The following is a 24519-nucleotide window of genomic DNA, read 5'->3' on the forward strand; positions in this document are numbered from 1 at the left end:
GTCCCAAATCTGCAGGGTTGGAGACTCAGGACAGCCAATGCTGTAGTTCAAGTTCAGTAGCAGGCTGCTGTACAGCCAGGAAGAGCTCATGCTGTAGAGGAAGTCCAAAGGCCGTCTGCTGGAGAATTCCCTCTAGCTCAGAGGAGGCCCATCTTTTTGTTCTATTCAGGCCTTCAGCCAATTGGATGAGGTCCACCCACATTATGGAGGCAATCCGCTTTACTCAAAGTCCATCAATTTAAATGTTAATCTCATCGAAAAACACCTTCACAAAAGCACCTGGAAAAACATTTCATCAAGTATCTGGGCACCCTGTGGCCCAGCCAAGTTGACACATAAAACTAACCATCACAGTGTGTGTGTATAAATACATATATATGTACAGATGTATATATACACACGTGTGTGTGTGTGTGTGTGTGTGTGTGTAGCCAAATATATATATATGTAAAGGCAAAAAATACAAAGAAAAACAAAGTAATGATAGTTCCTGAATTAAGGATGATAGTCATCTCAGCTGAGAGGAGGCAGAAAAATGAGATGGGAGAGGACCACATAGGCTATGGTTGGGGTCCTGGCTCTTGCTTTGGGTGGTGTGTTCCCAAGTGATTATTACATTATTAAAAATTATACAATAAAGCCAGGCACGGTGGCTCATGCCTGTAATCCCAGCACTTTGGGAGGCCGAGGCGGGCAGATCACGAGGTCAGGAGATAGAAACCATCCTGGCTAACATGGTGGAACCCTGTCTCCACTAAAAAATTAGCCAGGTGTGGTGGCAGGGGCCTTTAACCCCAGCTACTTGGGTGGCTGAGGCAGGAGAATCGCTTGAACCTGGGAGGCAGAGATTGCATTGAGCCAAGATCGTGCCACTGTACTCTAGCCTGGGTGACAGAATGAGACTATCTCAAAATAATAATAATAATAATAAAATAAATATAAGCAGGCCATGCTAGACCAATGATGAGCATGTCTGTCAGGAAGCAAGGATTAATCAAGCCCATTCTATGCAACTGAAGTCACTGATTTTTTCCTTTATATTTTTTCTACATTTCCTAAAATTTCTACAGTGAGCATGTATCTCTTGTAGTCAGAAGACACAGTAATATGTTGTTCTTTTAAAAATCCTGTGCTATATAGGGTATGTTTATCAGCTAATTATCTATAATTTGGTATTCGAGATTATGCACTTTGTTTTCTTGTTCATGAAAGTACAGCTGACACTTGATACTGGATCAGTTGAAACTTGACCCAGTGTGGAATGAGCAGTTGAGCTTGGTCTCTCTTGTCCTCTTGTTCCATTTCACTAACATAATGACCCTCCCCAACCCACAAGCATCAACAAATGGGCTGTCACCAAGTACCCATCATTGTCATCAACTCATATGGAGCCCAATAAACTCATCATAAGTGTCCCTGTCAAGGCCTTTTGTGGGGACATGCCACTGAATTCCAAATCACCATCCTAGATCTGCTTATAATAGTTTACAGAGTGAGAGGAGAAAAAGATAGAAAGAGGCCGGGCGTGGTGGCTCACACCTGTAATCCCAGCATTTTGGGAAGTCGAGGTGGGCAGATCACGGGGTCAGGAGATTGAGACCATCCTGGCTAACACGGTCAAACCCCATCTCTACTAAAAATACAAAAAATTAGCTGGCCGTGGTAGCATGCACCTGTAGTCCCAGCTACTCAGGAGGCTGAGGCAGGAAAACCCGGGAGGCAGAGGTTGCAGTGAGCCAAGATCCTGCCACTGCACTCTAGCCTGGGTGACAGAGGAAGACTCAAACTCAAAAAAAAAAAAAAAAAAAAAAAAAGAAAGAAAGAAAAGTACAAAATCACTAGTCTAAAATAACAAAATCATAACCATGTAGTAAAAAATAATTTTTTTTCCCACTTCCGGTTTCCAGGAAAAATATAAAAGAAATAGGGACAGAGTATGCCACCTGTTTTCCTTGGCTTCTCTCTTTTTAGCAAGAGTGAGTCTCTCTCTCTCTCTCTCTCTCTCTCTCACACACACACACACATAGGAGTACACATTTAAAATGAGAGACATACTGAGGGGAGGATCAAGATGGAGGAATAGAAGCTTATACTGTCCATCCGTGCAGCCCAACCACGCTGGAACACCAAATTTTGACAATTATCTGCACACAGAAAAGCACCATCTCAAGAACAAAAAATCAGGTGAGCAATCACAGTACCTGGTTTTAACTTCATATTGCTAAAAGAGGCACTGAGGAGAGGCAGTCTTGAATCACCAGTGGCCCCGCTCCCTCATCCCCTGGCAGTGGCCACACTGCACAGAGAATCTGTGTACTTTGGGGAGGGAGAGTGAAGCAATTGGAGGACTTTACAGTGAACCCAGTGCTGTCCTGACACAGTGGAGAATAAAGCCATGCTAGGCTCAGCCAGCACCTGCGCACAGAAGGAGCATTTGGACCAGCCCTAGCTAGAAGGGCATTGCCCATCCCAGTGATTGGAACTTGAGTTTCTCCGCAAGCTTTGCTGCCCTGGGCTGAAGTGCTCTGGGGTCCTAGGTAAACTTGAATGGCAGTCTACGATGCAAGGACTGCAATTCTTAGGCAACCCCCCTAGTGCTAGGCTAGGCCTAGAGCCAGTGAACTAGGGTGGTACATGTCCTAGGGAGACACCAGTTGGCATAGCTAAGGGAGTGCTTGTGCTATCCCTCCCCCATCCCCAGGCAGTATAGCTCACAGCAACTAAAGTGACCCCTTTCTTCTGCTTAAGGAGAGGAGAGTGAAGAGTGAAGAGGACTTTGCCTTGCATTTTGGATACCAGCTCAGCCACAGTAGGACCAGGGCACTGGCCAGAGTTGTGAGGCCCCCATTCTGGGCCCTAGCTCCCAGACAACATTTTCAGACACACCCTAGGCCAAAAGGGAACCAGTTGCCGTGAATGGAAGGACTCAGTCTTGGCAGCATTCATTATCTGCTGATGAATGAGACCTTGGGCCCTTAATAGCCAGCAGTGATACCCAGGCACTGCATCGAGGGCCTTGGTGAGCCTCTGAGACTTGCTGGCTTCAGCTGAGACCCAGCATATCACTAGCCATGATGGCTATGTTGAAAAACTCCTTCTGTTTGAGAAAAGCAGAGGCAAAAGTAAAAGGGACGTTGTCTTGCATCCTAGGTACCAGCTCAGCCACAGTGGAGTAGAGCAAGAAGCAGGCTCTTGAAGCGTGCTTCAGGCCTTCAAGGGCTTCAGGCCCAGACCAGGCGTAGGCTCTTGGACAGCATTTCTGCACATCCCCTGGGCCAGAAGGGAGCCCCCTTCCCTGAAGAGTGAGTCCCAGGCCTGGCAGCATTCACCACAAGCTGATAGAAGAGCCCTCGGGCTTTAAGTGAGCATTAACAGTGGCCTGGAAGAACCCCTTGTGGACTGGTGGTGGTGGTGGCTGCAGGAGAGGCTCCTCTGCCTGTGGAAGGGAGAGGAAAGTGCAGGAAGGACTTTGTACTGTGGCTTGAGTGCCAGCTTAGCCACAGCAGAATAGAACATCAGGTAAATTGCTAAGGTTTCTGACTGCAATCCCTGATATTGAAGTCCCTTCAAATATCTGGAAAGCCTTCCCAAGAAGGACAGGCACAAACAGGCTCAGACTGTGAAGACTACAATAAATATCTAAGTCTTCAATGCCCAGACACTGATGAACATCTAAAAACATCAGCACCATCCAAGAAAACATGACCTCACCAAATGAACTAAACAAGGCACCAGGGACCAAACCTGGAGAAGCAGAGATGTATGACCTTTCAGACAGAGAATTCAAAATAGCTGTTTTGAGAAAACTCAAAGAAAAACAAGATAAGAAAGAGAAGGAATTCAGAATTCTATCAGATAAAAGAGATTGAAATAAAGAATCAAGTAGCCATTCTAGAGTTCAAAAATGCATCAGAGTCTCTTAATAGCAGAATTGAGCAAGCAGACAAAAGAATTGGTGAGCTTGAAGACAGGCTATTTGAAAATACACAGTCAGGGGAGACAAAAGAAAAAAGAATAAAAACCTATGAGGCACACCTACAGGATCTAGAAAATAGCCTGAAAAGGGCAAATCTAAGAGTTATTGGCCTTAAAGAGGAGGTAAAGAAAGAGATAGGGGCAGAAATTTTATTCAAAGGGACAATAACAGAGAACTTCTCAAAGCTAGAAAAAGATATCAGCATTCAAGTACAAGAAGGTTATAGAACACCAAGCAGATTTAACCCAAAGAAGACTATCTTAAGGCATTTAATAATCAAACTCCCAAAGGTCAAGGATAAACAAAGGATCCTAAAAGCAGCACCAGAAAAGAAACAAATAACATACAATGGAGCTCCAATATGTCTGGCAGCAGACTTTTTGGTGAAAACCTTACAGGTCAGGAGACAGTGGCATGACATATTTAAAGCGCTGAAGGAATAAACCTTTACCCTAGAATAGTATGTCTGGTGAAAATATCCTTTAAGCCTGAAGGAGAAATAAAGACCTTCCCAGACAAACAAAAGCTGAAGGATTTCATCAACACCAGACCTGTCCTACCAGAAGTGCTAAAGGGATTTCTTCAGTCTGAAAGAAAATTGGTTAGACTGGATAAAGAAAAAGTACACAGACATACATAGACAGCATGGAATACTATGCAGCCATAAAAAAGAACAAGATCATGTCTTTTGCAGGAACATAGATGGAGCTGGAGGCCCTCATCCCTAGCAAGCTAATGCAGGAATAGAAAACCAAATACTGCATGTTCTCACTTATAAGTAGGAGCTAAATGATGAGAACACACGGACACAAAGAGGGGAACAACAGACACTGGGGTCCACTTGAGAATAAATGATGGGAGGAGAGAGAGGATCAGAAAAAGTAACTATTGGGTACTACCCTTAGTACCTGGGTGATGAAATAATCTGTAAAAAAAAACCCCTATGACACCAGTCTACCTATACAACAAACCTGCACATGTAACTGTGAACCTAAAATACAAGTTAAAAAAAGAAAATGATGTTAATGAGCAAAAAGAAATCACCTGAAGCTACAAAACTCACTGGTAATAGTAAGCACACAGAAAAACACAAAATAGTATAATATTGTAATTGTGGTGTGTAAATTACTTATGACTTAAGTAGAAAGACTAAATGATGAACCAATAAAAAAAATACTACAACAACTTTTCAAGACACAGACAGTACAATAAGATATGATGAGAAACAACAAAAAGTTAAAAAGTGAAGAGACAAAGTATAGAGTTTTTTTAAATTTCTTTTTGCACGTTTATTTATGCAATCAGTGTTAAGTTGTTATCAATTCAAAATATTGGGTTATAAGATACTACTAGCAAGCCTCATGGTAACCTCAAACTGAAAAACGTACAATGGATACACACAAAATAAAAAGGAAGACATTAAAGCATACCACCAGAGAAAATCAGCTTCACTAAAATGAAGACATGAAGAAAGGAAAGAAGGAAAAGGAGATTGCAAAACAATCAGAAAACAACAACAAAAAAGGCAGCAATAAGTTCCTGTTTATCAATAATAACAGTGAATATAAATGGACTAACCTCTCCAATCAAAAGACACAGAGTAGCTGAATGGACAAAAAAATAAGATGCAATGACCTGTTGCCTATGAGAAATACATTTCACCTTTGAAGACACACATAGACTGAAAATAAAGGGATGGAAAAAGATATTCCATGCCAATGGAAACCAAAAAAGTTCGGTAGTGGCTATACTAAGATAGACAAAATCGGTTTCAAGTCAAAAACTGTAAGAAGAGACAAAGAAGGTCATCATGTAATGACAAAGGAGTCAATTCAGCAAGAGGATATAACAAATGTAAACACATATATACACAACACTGGAGCACCCAGGTGTATAAAGCACATATTATTAGAGCTAAAGAGAGAGATAGGCCCTGATACAATAATAACTGGAGACTTCAACACCCCACTTTCAGCATTCGACAGATCTCCCAGACAGAAAATCAACAAAGAAACATTGGGCTTAATCTGCACTGTAGAACAAAATGGACCTAATAGATATTTACAGAACGTTTTATCCAATGGCGGCAGATTACACATTTTTCTCCTTAGCACATAGATCATTCTCAAGGATAGACCATACGTTAGGTTACAAAACAAGTCTTAAAACATTCAAAAAAATTGAAATAATATCAAGCATCTACTCTGACCAAATTGAGATAAAACTAGAAATCAATAACAAGAGGAGTTTTTGGAAACTATAAAAATGCATAGAAGTTAAACAATATGCCAATGAATGACTAGTGGGCCAATGAAGAGGTTAAGAAGAAAATTGAAAAATTTCTTGAAACAAATGATAATGGAAACATAACAGACCAAAACCTATGGGATAGGGCAAAATCAGTACTAAGAGGGAAATTTGTAGCTAGAAGTGCCTACAGCAAAAAAGAAGAAAAACTTCAAATAAATAACTTCATCCTGCATCTTAAAGAACTAGAAAAGCAAGAGGAAACCAAACTCAAAACTAATAGAAGACAAGAAATAGTAAAGATCAGAGCAGAAACAAATGAATTTGAAATGAAGAAAACAATACAAAACATCAATGAAATGAGCTGGTTTTTTGAAAAGATAAATAAAACTGACAAACCTTTAGCCAGACTAGGAAAAAAGAGACAAGACTCAAATAAATAAAATCAAAAATGAAAAAGGATATGCTACAACTAACACCACAGAAATTCAAAGGATCATTAGTGGTTAATATGAACAGCTATATGCCAATAAATTCAAAAATCTAGAAGAAATGGATAAATTCCTAGTCACATACAACCTATTAAGATTGAACCATAAAGAAATCCAAACCCGGAACAGACCAATAATAAGTAATGAGATTGAAGCCATAATAAAAAGTATCCCAGTAAAGAAAAGGCCAGAACCTGATGGATTCACTGCTGAATTTTTTTTTTTTCTTTTGAGACGGAGTCTCACTCTATCGCCCAGGCTGGAGTGCAGTGGCACGATCTCGGCTCACTGCAAGCTCCGCCTCCCGGGTTCATGCCATACTCCTGCCTCAGCCTCCCGAGTAGCTGGGACTACAGGTGCCCGCTACCACGCCCCACTAATTTTTTGTATTTTTAGTAGAGATGGGGTTTCACCGTGTTAGCCAGGACGGTCTCGATCTCCTGACCTTGTGATCCACCTGCCTCGGCCTCCCAAAGTGCTGGGATTACAGGCGTGAGCCACTGCGCCCAGCCTCACTGCTGAATTTTAGCAAACATTTAAAGAACTAATACCAATCCTACTCAAGATATTACAAAAAATACAGGAAGAGGGAATATTTCCAAACTCTTTCTACAAGGCCTGTATTACCCTAATACCAAAATCATACAAAGACACGTACAAAAAAATACAGGTAAATATCTCTGATGAATATTAATGCAAAAATCCTTCACAAAATACTAGCAAACTGAATTCAACAATACATTGAAAAGATCGTTCATTGAGACCAAGTGGGATTTTTCGCTGGGATGCAAGAATGGTTCAACATATGCAAATCAATCAATGTGATACATCATATTAGTGGAATGAAGGCCAAAACCATATGATCATTTCAATTGATGCCAAAAAAACATTTGACAAAGTTCAACATCTCTTGATGATAAAACCCCTCAAAACACTGGGAAGAGAAGGAACAGGCCTCAATGCAATAAAAGCCATATACAACAGACCCTTAGCTGGTATCATACTGAATGGGGGAGAACTGAAAGCCTTTCCTCTAACATCTGGAACAAGATAAGGATGCCCACATTCACCACTGTTACTCAACAGAGCTCTGGAAGTCCTAGCTAGAGCAATCAGACAAGAAAAAGAAACAAAGGACATCCAAACTGGAAAAGAAGTCAAATTATCCTTGTTTGTAGATGATATGATTATATGCTTGGAAAAAACTAAAGACTCCGCCAGAAGACTATTAGAACTGAAAAACACACTCAGTAGAGTTGCAGTATACAAAATCAACATCGAAAAACCAGTAGCATTTCTATATGCCAACAGTGAACAATGTGAAAAATTTAAAAAATAATCCCATTTACACTAGCCACAATACAATTAAGTATCTAGGAATTGACAAATGAAGTGAAAGATCTCTACAATGAAAACTACAAAACACTGATGAAAAAAATTGAAAAGGCCACAAAAAATGGAAAGATATTCCATGTACATGAATTGGAAGAATGAATATTGTTAAAATGTGCATACTACCCAAAGCAATCTACAGATTCAATGTGATTCCTCTCAAAATACCTATGACATTCTTCACAGAAATAGGAAAAACAATCCTAAAATTTATTTGGAACCACAAAAGACCCAGAATAGCCAAAGCTATCCTGAGCAAAAAGAACAAAACTGAAAGAATCACAATTACCTGACTTTGAATTATGCTACAGAGCTACAGTAACCAAAACAGCATGGTATTGACATAAAAACAGACACACAGACCAATGGAACAGAATAGAGAACCCAGAAACAAATCCATACACCTACAGTAAATTCATTTTTGACAAAGGTGCCAAGAACATACATTGGGGAAAAGACAGTCTCTTCAATAAATGGTGCTGGGAAAACTGAATACCCACATGCAGAAGAATGAAACTAGACCCCTACCTCTCACTGTACAAAAAAATTTAAAAAGATGGATTAAAGACTTAACTCTAAGACCTCAATCTATGAAACACCTATAAGAAAATGTTGGAAAAACCCTCTAGGCTATTGGCTTGGGCAAAAATTTCTTGAGTAATACCCGACAAGTTCAGGCAACCAAAGTGAAAAATGAACAAATGGGATCACATCGAGTTAAAAAGCTCCTACACAGTGAAAGAAACAATCAGCAAAGTGAAGATACAACCCACAGAATGGGAGAAAATATTTGCAGACTACCCCTCTGACAAAGGATTAATAACCAGAATATATGGAGAGCTCAAACAATGACATAGAAAAAAATCTAATAATGCCATTAAAAATGGGTGAAAGATCTTAATAGATATTTCTCAAAAGAAGAGATACAAATGGCAATCAGGCATATGAAAAGGTGCTCAACATCACTGATTAACAGAGAAATGCATATCAAAACTGCAATCAGATATCATCTCAACCCAGTTAAAATGTCTTTTATCCAAAAGTCAGGCAATAACAAATGCTGGTGAAGATGTGGAGAAAAAGGAACTCTCATACACTATTGGTGGGAGTATAAATTAGTACAACCATTATGGAGAATAGTTTGGAGGTGCCTCAAAAAACTGAAAATACAGATACCATATGATGTAGCTATGCCACTGCCTACTGGGTATATACTGAAAAAAAAGTAAATCAGTGTATTGAAGAGATAGCTGCACTCCCATATTTGTTACAGCACTGCACACAATAGCGAAGATTTGCAAGCAATCTTAGTGTCCATCAACAGATGAATGGATAAAGAAAACATGGTGCATATACACAACGGAGTACTATTCAGCCATAAAAAAGATTGAGTTTTTGTCATCTGCAACAACATGGGTGGAACTGGAGGTGATTATGTTAAGTAAAATAAACCAGGTACAGAAAGACAAACATGACATGTTCCCACTTATTTGTGGGATCTAAAAGCAAAACAGTTGAACTCATGGAGATAGAGAATAGAGGGATGGTTACCAGAGGCTGGGAAGGGTAATGCAGGGTTGGGGATGAGGTGGGGATGGTTAATGGGTACAAAAAATATATAGTTAGAAAGAATGAATAAGACCTGGTATTTGATAGCACAATGGGGGAGCTATAGTCAATGATAACTGTACATTTAAAAATAACTAAGAGTGCTGGGTTGTTTGTAACACAAAGCATAAATGCTTGAGGGGTTAGATAACCCGTTTTCCATGGTGTTATTATTACACTTATATGCTTGTACAAGCATATCTTATGCACCCCATAGATACATACACCTACTATGTACCCACAAATATTAAAAAAAAGAAAGCCATGCTAATGATGTAATGTGATTTTTTAAATGCTGATTGTAAATGGATCACTGTGTGGATGTCAGAATTGTGGGGTCTCCAGTAGACAGCCACTTACATGTAAAATGACAGTTGCCACCGGCAAGTCTAGAAATCAAGGAATTAAGAAAATCCACTCCAGTTGGGAGTCTAGTTGTCTCTGGTTTCTGTGTTTTCGCAGGATATCTAGGGTGGTCAATTTTGGCCAAAGGAGGCCTACCATGGTTCAGGCCACATGGAAGACCCAATGCATTCTAGTGAGGTAACCTGTTTTTAAAATAAAATCTCAGATTGTGGTTTCCTGAGTGTCAAAATGGGTTGAGGGTTCGGTCCTCCAGAGAGCAATTATACCTGCTTCTGCTGATGTCCTTTTAGGAGAAAATCCCTGGCTTGTGGTCTTCCAGAGTGAATCTATGGCCCAGGGCTTCCTGGGGACACAATGATGATGGGTGCGACTCTCACCGCTCGCAGTCACAGTCACATTTCCCTGCTATTTCTCCCACGAGGACAAGGATTTTTCTCCTTGATGCTTTCTCTGAAGCTGCAGCCCTGTGTGCCCTGTAATCCGACTTCTGCCCTCACAAGCTCCTGGTTTTGCTGCTCATCTTCTCTGCTCTGGGTCACCTGGCATCAGTAGGTGCCCCCAAGGTAACAGTTGGCTTCTGCGTTCCACTTACCCTAAATGAACTTGTGTTCTGGACTCAGAAAACTTACAACTTCACTATTTTGTAAGTTCATGTAGGCATGCATGTAAAAAAGGGTGATTTTTATATTTTATCTGGTACTTTTAGTGTGAAGGTTTCAGGCTATCTTATCTACACTGTATTTCCAAAAACTGAAGTCCTATTTCTTGGATTGTTTTTAAAAGTTCTGATGTTTGCACAATTATGGGAACCATGGACTTTTTAGCATACTGCCCTAAGAAATGGGGAAATAAATGAGGGAGGAAGGTGGGTTAGAAAGTGTCAGGCAGGCCGGGCGCGGTGGCTCACGCCTGTAATCCCAGCACTTTGGGAGGCCGAGGTGGGCGGATCACGAGGTCAGGAGATCGAGACCACGGTGAAACCCCATCTCTACTAAAAATACAAAAAATTAGCCGGGCGTGGTGGCGGGCGCCTGTAGTCCCAGCTACTCGGGAGGCTGAGGCAGGAGAATGGCGTGAACCCGGGAGGCGGAGCTTGCAGTGAGCCGAGATTGCACCACTGCACTCCAGCCTGGGCGACAGAGCGAGACTCCGTCTCAAAAAAAAAAAAAAAAAAAAGAAAGTGTCAGGCAAAGGGGGAAGTGAGGAAGAGCTGGTAGACTCACCCGGAGTCCCCAGGTGGTGGGGATGGCTGGGTGGAAGCCATGGATAGAGTGGCTGCGTGCATGTGTGTGTCTGCACGTGTGTGATGTAGGTGAATAGTGATGTCTACAGCAGAAGAGTGGATGCTGGATGGCAGGCTGTGCTAGAGAGCCTGGCAATTGTTGCTGTTCTATACAAACAGCAACAAGGCTTGTTGAAATTGCTTGAGTGAAATGGCATCGGTGCTTAGGAGGCAGAAAGGTAGGATCTGCTATGACCTCAGATGATGACAAGGGCCAGGATGAAGCCACCTTAGAAGGAGATGTAGGAGAGTGCTTGGGAAGGAACAAGGCAGCAGGCTAGGAATGAGAGGTCAGGGAGTGGAAATGGTCCTGACATGGACATTAGAATGCATGGCTCCAAATCTTGGATCTGGGGCCAGTGAGCCCTCTGGGAAGCTGCTTGATCTCTTAGGATGACAACTTCCTCACCTGTCCAATAGAGGTTTAATCAAATATCTGTGGGGTCCCTTCCAGCTTCAATTTTACCAATCTGTGATTAGATATGAAAAGGACAAAGAAGAGGTGGCGGTAGTTCTTTTTTCAGTGTGTGAGATGATGCCATTTCCATCTTATACTATTTATACATGTAGGCTTTGGGGGTATATGTGGGAAATGACATAGAATATGACAAAAAAAATCTTTTTTAGGTTCAAAAATCATTTTTTTTGAGATGGAGTCTTGCTGTATTGCCAGGCTGGAGTGCAGTGGCGTGACCTCGGCTCACTGCAACCTCCGTCTCCTGGGTTCAAGCGATTCCCCTGCCTTAGCCTCCCAAGTAGCTAGGGCTACAGGCACCTGCCACCACGCCTGGCTAACTGTTTTGTATTTTTAGAAGAGACGGGGTTTCACCATCTTGGCCAGGCTGGTCTTGAACTCCTGACCTCATGATCCACCCACCTCGGCCTCCCAAAGTGCTGGGACTACAGGCGTCAGCCACCACGCCCAGCCAAAAATCAATTGTTAATAGTATTGTGCTCCCGAAGTGCATTAACTCAAGTCTGAATTGACTAATTTGTGATTATGATTATTATTATTTTGAGACAGGGTCTTGCTCTGTTGCCCAGGTGGGAGTGCAGTGGTGCAATCATGGCTCACCATAGCCTCGACCTCATGGGCTCAGGTGATTCTCCTGCCTCAGTCTCCTGAGTAGCTGGGACTACAGGGGTGCACCACCATGTCTGCCTAATTTTTTTTTTTTTGGTAGAGATAGAATCTCACTGGGTATCATAGTACCACTATGATACCCAGGCTGGTCTCAAACTCCTGGCCTCAGACAATCCTCCTACCTTGGCCTCTCAAAGTGAGCCTCTACGTCTGGTCTTCATTATTATTATTTACTCAATAAATATGCACAGAGGTTTGATTACGTGCCTCGCCCCTTTCTAGCTGCTGAGGGTGAACCATGAACAAGCCCTGGTTTCTAGTGGCGGGCACAGCCTTCACAGGCCATGTCAAATTGTTTAGCAATTATTCACATGATGTCCTCCCTCTCTGGCCTCCTTAGCTAGACTGAAAGCATCTTAAAATTAGGGGCCATGGTTTATACTTCTGACCATCATGTTCTGTGGACCATGGTGTAAGATACTAGTGTCTGTAACAAATCAGGCTGGTGGAAATATATACATGATTTCATTTTTATCTCACAACTACTTGGTGAAGAAGGACAACTGTCAGCATCCTGGTCTTTACTTCCAGCTGTGAGGCAGAGATAAGGGGCAGGTTAGCATGAGATGAAGGACCTATGTCTTAACTCTTTGGACAGTGTGAGTTTTATGAGATTGGCCACCTTCAACTTGAGATGTCAACAAGGAACCTAGGCTATGGGGCAGTCTAGGATGGTGATTAAGAGCACAGGTTTTGGAGTCAAGACAGATCTGGGTTCAAGTTAATTCCTGAGCTGACCTCCTCATCTACAAAGTGCGGTTAATGGTGTCCCCCTCTGATGTTATTGTGAGGATTTGCACCACAACTGCCAAATGGTTAACAACTCAACGAAAGGGCTTACTATTATTTTTCCTATCTTGATGGAAATTCAGGAGTCAATGATGAGAATGAGAAGCACTGGGGGTAGAGTGGCAGCTGGATTCGAGATGATCATCACTTTGATTAGAAGTCCCCTTTGACATTTTGCATTCTTGCCCTTTGCTCTGCATTCAGAAGTTAAACTGCTTTCTCTGATCTGGTCTATGATTTATCCACAATGCTAAAACTTGCAATGCTTGGATCCTATGTTGATGTATATACTAGGCACACAGACCAATGGAACAGAATAGATAACCCAGAAATAAACCCATTTGGGGTTATCAGTTTACAGCCAAATGATCTTTGACAAAGTGAACAAAAACATAAAGTGGGGAAAGGAAGTTCTTTTCAACAAATGATGCTGGGATAATTGGCAAGCCACATGTAGGAGAATGAAACTCTCACCTTATAAAAAATCAACTCAAGATAGATTAAAGGCTTAAACCTAAGACCCGAAACTATAAAAACTCTAGAAGATAAGATTGGAAAAACCCTTCTAGACATTGGCTTATGCAAGGATTTCGTGACCAAAAACCCAGAAACAAATGCAATAAAAACAAAGATAAATCGCTGGGGCCTAATTAAACTAAAGAGCTTTTGCATGGCAAAAGGAATAGTCAGCAGAGTAAACAGACAACCCACGGAGTGGGAGAAAATCTTCACAATCTATACATCTGACAAAGGACTGATATCCAGAATCTACAACGAACTCAAACAAATCAGCATGGTTCTTCATATTCTTCTATTTGTCCTTTACATTTTTGTTGATCCCAGAATATCCGTTTTAAAGTTTCTATTGGGCAGAGACATGGCGCATATACTTAGTTTACTTTGTGTGCTTATTGTTATTCCATCGCTGGTATTGGGTTTTATTTATTTATTTATTTATTTTAGATTCAGGGTGTACATGTGTATGTTTGTCATATAGGTATATTGTATAATGCTGAGGTTTGGGCTTCTAGCATACCCATCACCCAAAAAGTGAATCTTGTACCCAACCGGTAATTTTTGTAACCCTCACCCTCTTCCTGACTTCTCCCATTTTGGAGTCCCCAGTGTCTGTTATTTATTTATTTATTTATTAAAGTTCTGTCAGGTGCGGTCGCTCATGCCTGTAATCCCAGCACTTTGGCAGGCTGTGGTGGGCAGATCACCTGAGGTCAGGAGTTTGAGACCAGCCTGACCAACATGGTGAAACCCCATCTCTACGAAAAATAAAAAAATTAGCTGGGCATGGTGGTGGGTGCCTGTAATCCCAGCTACTCAGGAGGCTGAGGCAGGAGAATCGCTTGAACCTGGGAGGTGGAGGTTGCAGTGAGCCAAGATCATGCCACTGCACTCCAGCCTGGGTGACAGAGTGAGACTTCATCTCAAAAACAACAACAACAAAAAAAAAACTTCTGTCTTTTCCTATACGAAATCTTAGCCTTGGTACATACCATTGGATTTAATGTAATTTAATTAAACAAATACATTTTGAAGGCCTACTAGGGTAAATCTTTGAGGACAAATAACATGACATCCCTGTTCTTAAGTCGTCTGGAGGACTGGTGATGTGGATTTAGATTTCCCTCTAGGCCCACCCAAACCCCCACTTCATTGGTAATTGGCAGGATTCTTGCTTAAACAAAGTTTAAAGAGTTTAGAACGCTATACACAGGGTCACTAAGCTCTCCAGGTTTTACTTTGTCTTTTATAGGTGCAAAATCTTCCTCTTTTTTTTATCCCCTATTACTCTTGTGATGGCGTAAAACACTTGAACAGCTAAGACCAGGTATTACTTGTCTCTTGGCTAGGTTTCTAACTGGAATCCCGCTCATGTGATTCTCTATAAAACAGAATATTTAACAGTTGCCTGGCTTCATGTTTCGATGAATAATCATTGAGATATATATATATTTCCCTGAAATGGAAAGTATCATTTATACTTTCTACTGGAATTGGCTGGTAGTTTCCATAGCTGCTCAAATTCTTGCTGATTACTCCTGAATAGATACTTTTGTTTTGCCAGCTCTCCTTATGTAAACTGTCTTTATTTTCAATGGAGAGTCTATTATAAGTACAATTACCTGTTAATATTAGAATAATTTCTTATTCCAGCTGGCAGAGAACTAACTGCTGATTCTCTTGTTTTTGGCATCTAAGTGCTAAGGAAGTGTACACGCCCTGACCTAGAACTGTGGACTTGGTGTTTGGAAAACTGTAAAGCATTTAACATCTCTAGTGACTCATGAGAACGCTTCACGCTCCTCAAAACATCATTTTCATTACAGGAATCTCCTGTTATTTCCTAAATTAGTTTTCTTCTTAAACCGATAATTTATAGGTTGTCTTCTTAAACCAATAAACTTACTTATTTCATTGAATCATTTAATTACAAAACATAATGTTGCCTCAATTTTGCTGTTGAATGATTCAATATTTACTTTAAACTCAATGTGAAATAAAAAAAGCTATTTTGATTCACTCAAACAAGTGGCAATTTGTGAATTTTAAAAAAAGCAGATTAAATAACACAGCAAAAATATAAAATTGTTGTTTTGGCAATTTACACAACCATCCCTCCAAACCTGGTTTCTTAAATTTTTCACTTTCCAAGCAATATTGATTTGTTCTAAATGAGACAATTAAAGCTAAGATAATAGCTTTGATTTTGTCAAAATGTATTGGAAATTCTCCACTCTTTCTTGGCTTTTAAGGAGAAAGGACTTAAGGGCGACTTGGGTTTACTAGTGGGTTTTTGTAGTACTGATGGAAGATGGGCATAGAGGATTGGAAGATGTCTAGAGAATTTTGAATTTAGATGTATAAGAAAGTGCATAGAGCCCACGTGTGGTGGCTCACGCCTGAAATCCCAGCACTTTGGGAAGCCAAGGCGGGAGGATCGCTTGAGGTCAGGAGTTCAAGACCACCCTGGCCAACACGGCGAAACCCCGTCTCTACTAAAAATACAAAAAAATTAGTTGGGCGTGGTGGCATGTGCCTGTAGTCCCAGCTACTCTGGAGGCTGAGGCACGAGAATCACTCAAGCCAAGATCATGCCACTGCACTCCAGCCTGGTGACAAAGCAAGACTCCATCTCAAACAAAAAAAAAAAAGAAGAAAAAAAAGAAAAAGAAAGTGCATAGACATTCAGAAGGGATAAAAAAATCTCTTAGAAGAAGAGTTTCAAGGGGCTTTTCATTTTGTATTTTGAGGGAAGAAGGAAAAGACCAGGAGAAATTGTAAGCAGGTGCCATGAGAAGTGGGACTTTCGGGTAAGAAATGAATTAAGAGATTTTTAGAGGAAGACTTTTTGTGGTATAATGCAATTTCTCCTTTGCTGCCTCCTATTGGGATGTTTAGTAAACACTCATCTTACTTTTCTAATCTCTTTGAAGTTATATATGTTCCTTTTCTTTGTGCCACTCTGCTAAGACCAGCATCAAGGTGGCCTGGTTTAATTAGGTTTAATTTCAGATTTCTCATCACATTAGTTTGCTAGAGTTGTGTAAACAAAATGTGGCAGACTGGGTGACTTAAACAGCAGAAATTGATTTTCTCACATTTCTGGAGGCTGGAAGTCCAAGATCAAGGTGCCTACAGGGTTGGGGTCCTTTGAGGCCCCTCTCTCTGGCATGTCAAATGACAACCTTCTTTCTGCCTCTTCACAAGGTTACACATGCACCCCTGCTGTCTCTGAGTCCTTATCTCCTTTTCTTATAAGGACACCAGTCAGATTAGTCTAGGGCTCAGCCTAACAGCCTCATTTCAACTCAGTTATCTCTTTCAAGGCCCTATCCCCAACTAAGTCATGTTTTGAGGTAATGGGGATTAGGGCTCCAACATATGAATTGTGGGGGAACATAATTCAGTCCATAACGTGGTCCTCAGGCTGGGCGTGGTGGCTCAAGCCTGTAATCCCAGCACTTTGGGAGGCCGAGGCAGGCAGATCACCTGAGGTCAGGAGTTTGAGACCAGCCTGGCCAACATGGTGAAACCCCATCTCTATTAAAAATACAAAAATTAGCCGGGCATGGTGGCAAATGCCTATAATCCCAGCTACTTGGGAGGCTGAGGCAGGAGAATCACTTGAACCCGGGAGGTGGAGGTTGCAGTGAGCTGAGATCGCACCATTACACTCCAGCTTGGGCAACAGAGCAAGACTCCATCCCCCACCAAAAAAAAAAAAAAAAAAAGAAACATATAGTTCATAGAAATCTAGGGGATTTACTAACCAATTCAGGAACAGGGATTATTAGAGTTAGAAGAAATCTTGGCGAACATCTAATCCACTCTCACTGTGTCGCTAAGAAGTATAAAGCAGTAAAAAGTCATGAATTGCCCAAGTTTACCAGCTACCCTTCTGTTTCCCCTGTGGGATTTTGAATACTTATTTTATTCTTCATAATTCAGTTCAGTCATTATTATTTTCTATAATTCCTTTTCTGACCAATTTGCTTAGTTTTTCCTTGTGCTCTCTCTCCAAACATGTTTTTGTTTTAAATCAAAATTTGAATATATTTGCTTTTGTGTAGGTTTTTCACAACCTGAAGAATTTTGGAAAAGTCTTCAGGAATTTCTAGACAACCTAAGGCATGCACTAAAAAACTTCACTGAGCTTTCCACCTGGGGATCAGGTAGAAAAAAATGCTCCTTAGTGTCTATATTACTTATTTAGGGAGAATGCTTATCTCATATAGGAGGAACTACTGTCTGCTCTTTTATCTGAGGGAGGAAGTGACTTATTTAATCAGTGAGACTGGAAAAAGGAACTAAGTAGGAATAACTTAACTCTTTCCCTTTCCCTCTGGCTTACCTGCCCAAAAGTGTATTGGTTTCTGCCTCAGTTTTCCAGGAGGCAAGCACACAAAGTCTACCTTGTAAATTATGGAATTGTCCTTCTTTCCTCACTCTTATGGTCGAATATGTGTTAGCCAGCACTTTGGAGGAACAGTGCCTGCTCTGCAGATGAAAATTCTCCCTCGGGAAAGTTCTCCCAAGGTTTAGATTTCAGGTGGAATATTAGAAAGCTCTTTTTAACCCTTTTCCCATTTAGAAAAAAGTGCAGCTCACTGCCAGCACTCATTTTATTTTTATATTTTTATTTTATATATATATATATATATATATGATTTTTTTTTTAAGACAGGGTGTCACTCTTTTGCCCAAGCTGGAGTGCAGTAGCACAATCTTGGCTCAGTGCAACCTCCGTCTCCTGGATTCAAGCGATTCTCCTGTCTCAGCCTCCTGAGTAGCTAGGACTACAGATGCCTGCCACCACGCCTGGCTAATTTTGTATTTTTAGTAGAGACAGGGTTTCACCATATTGGCCAGGCTGGTCTCGAACTCCTGACCTCAAGTGATCTGTCTGCCTCGTCCTACCAAAGTGCTGGGATTACAGGCATGAGTCACTGCACCCAGCCTCATTTGATTTTATATAAACACATTCTTTGAGGCTGAAGCCAATCTGACTGATTTTCAATGTGAAAACAAAATATAAAAACTGTTCTTGGGCCGGGCACGGTGGCGCATGCCTGTAATCCCAACACTTTGGGAGGCCGAGGCAGGCAGATCACGAGGTCAGGAGTTTGGGGCCAGCCTGGCCAACATGGTGAAACCTCGTCTCTACTAAAAATACAAAAATTAGCCAGGCGTGGTGGTGAGCACCTATAATCCCAGCTACTCAGGAGGCTGAGGCAGGAGAATCGCTTGAACCCGGTAGGCGGAGGTTGCAGTGAGCCAAGATTGCGCCACTGCACTCTAGCCTGGGCAACAACAGCGAAACTCTGCCTCAAAAAAAAAAAAAAAAAACCCAAAACAAAAAACTGTTCTTGGAATTATTTCTAAACAGAACATAAAAACTAACGAAACAAAATTCAGTTCTGAATCGTCAGATTGTCTATTTTAGAAAAATGGGATTCATTAAATGAATCCGTGAGCAACAACTGTTCTAGAACAATGTTAACATTATGCATAGGAATGCTACACTTTCTAGGATTTGACATTTTCAGCGATCGAGGATTACTATGATTCGTAAATGGAAATACCCCTACTAAAGCCAGAATGCTATAAATAGAATGATGTCTTTTGTTTCCAAGATTGATATACTAGAGCTATGTGAAAATAATAATAAGTGTGATATTTCATGGCAGAGTTATCTCGGGATAAACGAGAGCCGCCAGAGAGTATTTTCAGGACAAATGGGAAATGGATTAATCTGAGATTAGATATTTTTCTCAAACTCAGCCTTATCAGAAATGAAGTTATTATATTTTTTCTGTTCATTTTATTTTTACACAGACAGTTTCATTTAAACACACTTTCTCAGGAATTTCTATAGATATTTAGCTTTCTTCATGTTCTCTTAGAGGAAAAGAAGCTATTTCAAGGCATCTGTGAAATCTATGAATACAATGGAACAGAACCTTATTGCATAGAAATTATGCTCATCGAAGGTAATATCTTCTTAAATTCTGGATTTCTTCCAGATTTCTATTCTGAAACATTTTGCTTTATTTCAGTGAAATTATAGTATTTTGGGTAACTTGTGAATCTTGACATTCTGGCAGGAATTTATCTTATCGAAGTGAAGAATTGTGCTAATCAAAGCAGCCAATAATAAGTAACCATAACAATGAATTTTCAAAGTAAGATTTATAATACACAGAGGTCATAGTTCAAATGAGACCAAAACATGTCCAAATTTGATTTTCAAATACATATTTACAAACATGTTTGTAGTAAACATTTTGGATTTTAATGGTCAGTTGAAGAAAAGCATATACTGTATTTGCTTCTACTCCCGGGAACTTTTCTGGGACTAAGATAAAATATCAGTCAGTTTTAACAGTGTGAGCCAGCTAACATTACTGAAATTATTATTTTAATCTCTATTTCTTTAGTTACATTCTCATTTTCCCCCTGAACTCATATGTGGGAAGAAATGTTTGATTAAATATACTCAAAGTCAGAACAATGTAAAAGGAAGCAAAATAAATTTCTATGTTTCTATTGAAAAAAGACATCAGACTCAAGAGGCATTATAATCCCCTATTAGGGTCAACACAAAGGAACAACATAATAAAAGGGACACATAATAAAACTGCTAAAGAAAACAGAAAGCCAGTAAGAAAGCCCTAAAAGCAGCCTGAGGATAATAAAACATATGACCCCCAAAGAAACAACAATAAGATTGACAGCTGACCTCAAAACAGAAACAATGAAAGCCAGAATTCAATGCAATGTTATTTTCCTAGTGACGAAAAAAATTAACTGGAAACCTAGAATTCTACAGTCAGTAAAAATATCCTTTAAAAATTATTATAAAATAAAGATATTTTTAGAGAGAATGTATTACCAGCACATATGTACTAAAAGAAAAAAGACTAATAAAATGAATACACCTCCGGCAAGACAGATCAAGGAAAAGATGGAAGAAAGGAAGAGAGAAAAAGAGGTAAGGAGAAGGTACAACCAGGATCAAGAATAAAAACGGAACATCACCGTAGATCTTACGGTTATTAAAAAATATGTTGACAGACCTTATGGACAGCTTTTTTTGCAATAAATTGGAAAAGTATGTAAATACCTTAAAAAAGATAGCTTACCCAAACTGACAGAATAAGTAGTAGAAAAAAAATAGTATTATTAATATCAACTACTTAGAATCTATCATTTAAAACCTTCCAACAGGCCAGGCGTGGTGGCTCACGCCTGTAATCCCAGCACTTTGGGAGGCCGAGATTGGCGGGTCACGAGGTCAGGAGATCCAGACCATCCTGGCTAACACGGTGAAACCTCATCTCTACTAAAAATACAAAAAAATTAGCTGGGCGTGGTGGCAGCACCTGTGGTCCCAGCTACTTGGGAGGCTGAGGCAGGAGAATGGCATGAACCCGGGAGGTGGAGCTTGCAGTGAGCCAAGATCGCGCCACTGCACTCCAGCCTGGGTGACAGAGTGAGAGACTCCATCTCAAATAAAAAAAAAAACAACTTACAACATAGAAAAATATATACCATATGGTTTTACTAATAAATTATTCCAAACATTTAAGAAAAAGGCAATACCAATCTTAAACAAACTCTACCAGAGGACAAAAAAGGGAATGTTTTTCAAGTTTTTAAGTGAGTTTGGTATAACTTTAATACAAAATCTGACAAGTACATTAGAAGAAAAGACAATTGTAGGCCTATACTTTTCGTGAACAGAGAAGCAAAAATCCAAAACAATATTACAGCAAATTTAGTCCAATTATATAAAGAAGGATAATGAATCTTGACCAAGTGAGGTTTATTCCTAGAATGCAAAATTAGCTTAAAATTTTAAAATCAGCCTATGTAACCCACTAAATTAACTAATAAAGAAAACATGATAATCTTAATACATACAGAAAAATCATTTGATAAAATTTCTGATTAAAGAAAATCTCAGTAAAATAGGAGTAGAATGGGACTTTCTTAATCTGGTTACAGGCATCTACAAAAAAAACCCTACAGGTAACATTAGACTTAGTGGTGAAATCATGACTGTTTTCTCCTTGTAGGGGGATTTCTCCACTAACATTATTTCTATCCACCATTGTACTGGAGGTCATAGTCAATGCAATAAGGTCATAGTCAATGCAATAAGGTATGTGTAAGGCATAAAACAAGAAAAGTATAAAGATCATAAAGAAGTAAATTGTCATCTTCACGTATTACATGGTTATATGTATAAAACAATCTAAAAGAATGTCACTGAGCACTCTTCATGCTATTCATCGAAGAGCATAAATGAATTTTTATGCTCTTTGATGAATAGAGCAATTCATCAAAAATTCATTTTGTATAACAAAATTCATTTGTTATACAAAGTATTGGACATGATATGTGAATTTCACAATTTTTTTTTTTGAGATGAGATTTCATTGTCATCCAGGCTGGAGTGTAGTGGTGATATGGTTTGGCTGTGTCCCCACCCAAATCTCATCTTGAATTGTAGCTCCCATAATTCCCACGTGTTGTGGGAGGGACCTGGTGGGAGATAACTGAATAATGGGGGCAGTTTCCCCCATACTGTTCTCATTGTAGTAAATAACTCTCACGAGATCTCGCGGTTCTATAAGGGGAAACCCCTTTTGCTTGGCTCTCATTCTCTCTTGTCTGCCACCATGTAAGACGTACCTTTTGCCATGTTTGTGAGGCCTCCCCAGCCATGTGGAACTGTGAGTCTATTAAACCTCTTTTTCTTTACAAATTACCCAGTCTCAGGTATGTCTTTATCCGCATCGTAAAATGGACTAATACAAGTGGTGTGATCACAGCTCACTGAAGCCTTGACCCCCCCAAGCTCAGGCGATCCTCCCACCTCAGCCTCTTGAGTAGCTGGGACTACAGGCACCCGATGCCATGCCCAGCTAAATTTTTTTTTTTTTTTTTTTTTTTTTTTTTGTAGAGACAGGGTTCCACTATGCTGCTTAAGCTGGTTTTGAACTCCTGGGCTCAAGCTATCCTCCTACCTCAGCCTCCCAAAGTATTAGGATTACAGGCCTGAACCACAGCACCTGACCCTAACGATTATTTAACATGTAAGTTTAACATGTAATTTACAACTCATAACTAATGAGTGACTTATTTATTAAATATAGAAAAAACTCCTACAAATCAATAACAAAAATATGCATATATACACAAAACCTGATAGAAAAAATGGGCTTGAGTAGTCACCTCAAACAAGAGCACGTCTACTAGGTCAGTGAAAATATCAATATGTGTTCATCTCATTAACCATCTCATTTTTAACCATGTTAAAAAAATAAAACCACAGTGTGGTTTGACTGTATAGCTACCGGAATGGTCAAAATTAAAATGACAAATATGATATCATTTATCAAATGTTGGCAAAAGCATAAAGCAATTGTATCCCTTGTATGCTGTTGGTGGGATTGGAAATTCCGACAATCCCTTAGGCAAACCATCAGTATTCTCTGAAGCTGAACATGTGCATTCTCTGTGACTAGGTGACTGTGACCTGGTTTTTCCTGGACAGTTTTGATTTACGCATACTTTCTCAAAATGCTGTTCAGTTCAGTATTTGTCCTGGACTTCTTCATTTTTAAATAAAATTTTGTCATTAATGGTTGCATTAAAATAATCCAGGATAGGTTTGGTGGACTTTGAGTTGATTCTTCTAACTTTAACCATGATCTTGTTTAGTAGCATGGAACACACATGCAGTTTACATAGAGTTGGTACTTAACACATTGTTTTCTCTTAAAGGCAATCAGAGATAACATGTCTTTCTTTCCCTATCTCTCTGCTGATGCCGCATAACTAAAATTTCTCTTTGATGAATAGCATGAAGAGTGCTCACTGACAAAAAAAGAAAAAAAAATTCTAGGGCACAGAAGTGTAGGAATAACTTTCTTCTTCCAGCCTTGAATTATAGTGGAAGAAGTTCTTGAAATGCTGCCCCTGCTGGCCATTTGATATAACAACAGTCAACTGTGCCATAACCCTTAGGTGTTAGCCTGAAAGAAAGTGGAAGTCATTAAACTGCCAGTTGGCATAGACAGTAGAAAAGCTGAGAAACTAGAAGTTAGATGTACTTGAAATATGAGCAGAAAGTAGAGGCTGAGCCATCCTGTTAAAGAATAAATGAAGAGTAGTCGAAATGATTTTGCTATGGTGACTTTGTTATGTATTACACGATGTAAATCTACAACTGTTCATTTATTTATGTCATTATTTGGTAATACTTTTTTATTCCACAATAAATTCTCTTGGAAGCAATGAGCTCAAATGAGTGGAAATGCATATTTAATAAAAAATTAAGTACTATGTTTCAGTTTCTGAAAGACGTTGATGACGAATGTATTACAGTGGGTCCTGAAATAAGGTCATTTTGTTCAACGTCATTGTAAAATTGATGAGGAAAAAAACTGGACTCCCAGCTGGGGCCATTGTCTGTGTAGAGTTTGCATGTTATCCCTATGTTTGTGTGGGACTTCTCTAGATATTCTGATTTCCTCCCACATCCCAAAACCGTACACAATGGGGTCATTGGCTTGTCTATATGGTCCCAGCCCGAGTGAGTGTAGGTATTTGTCTGAGTGTGTCCTGAGACAGGATGCCATCTTGCCCAGCAGTAGTTTCCACCTTGCATCCTGAGCTGCTGGGATAAGCTCGTGCCACC

This window comes from Gorilla gorilla, chromosome 8, assembly GCF_029281585.2.
Source record: "Gorilla gorilla gorilla isolate KB3781 chromosome 8, NHGRI_mGorGor1-v2.1_pri, whole genome shotgun sequence".
In the NCBI taxonomy this organism is placed as follows: Eukaryota; Metazoa; Chordata; class Mammalia; order Primates; family Hominidae; genus Gorilla; species Gorilla gorilla.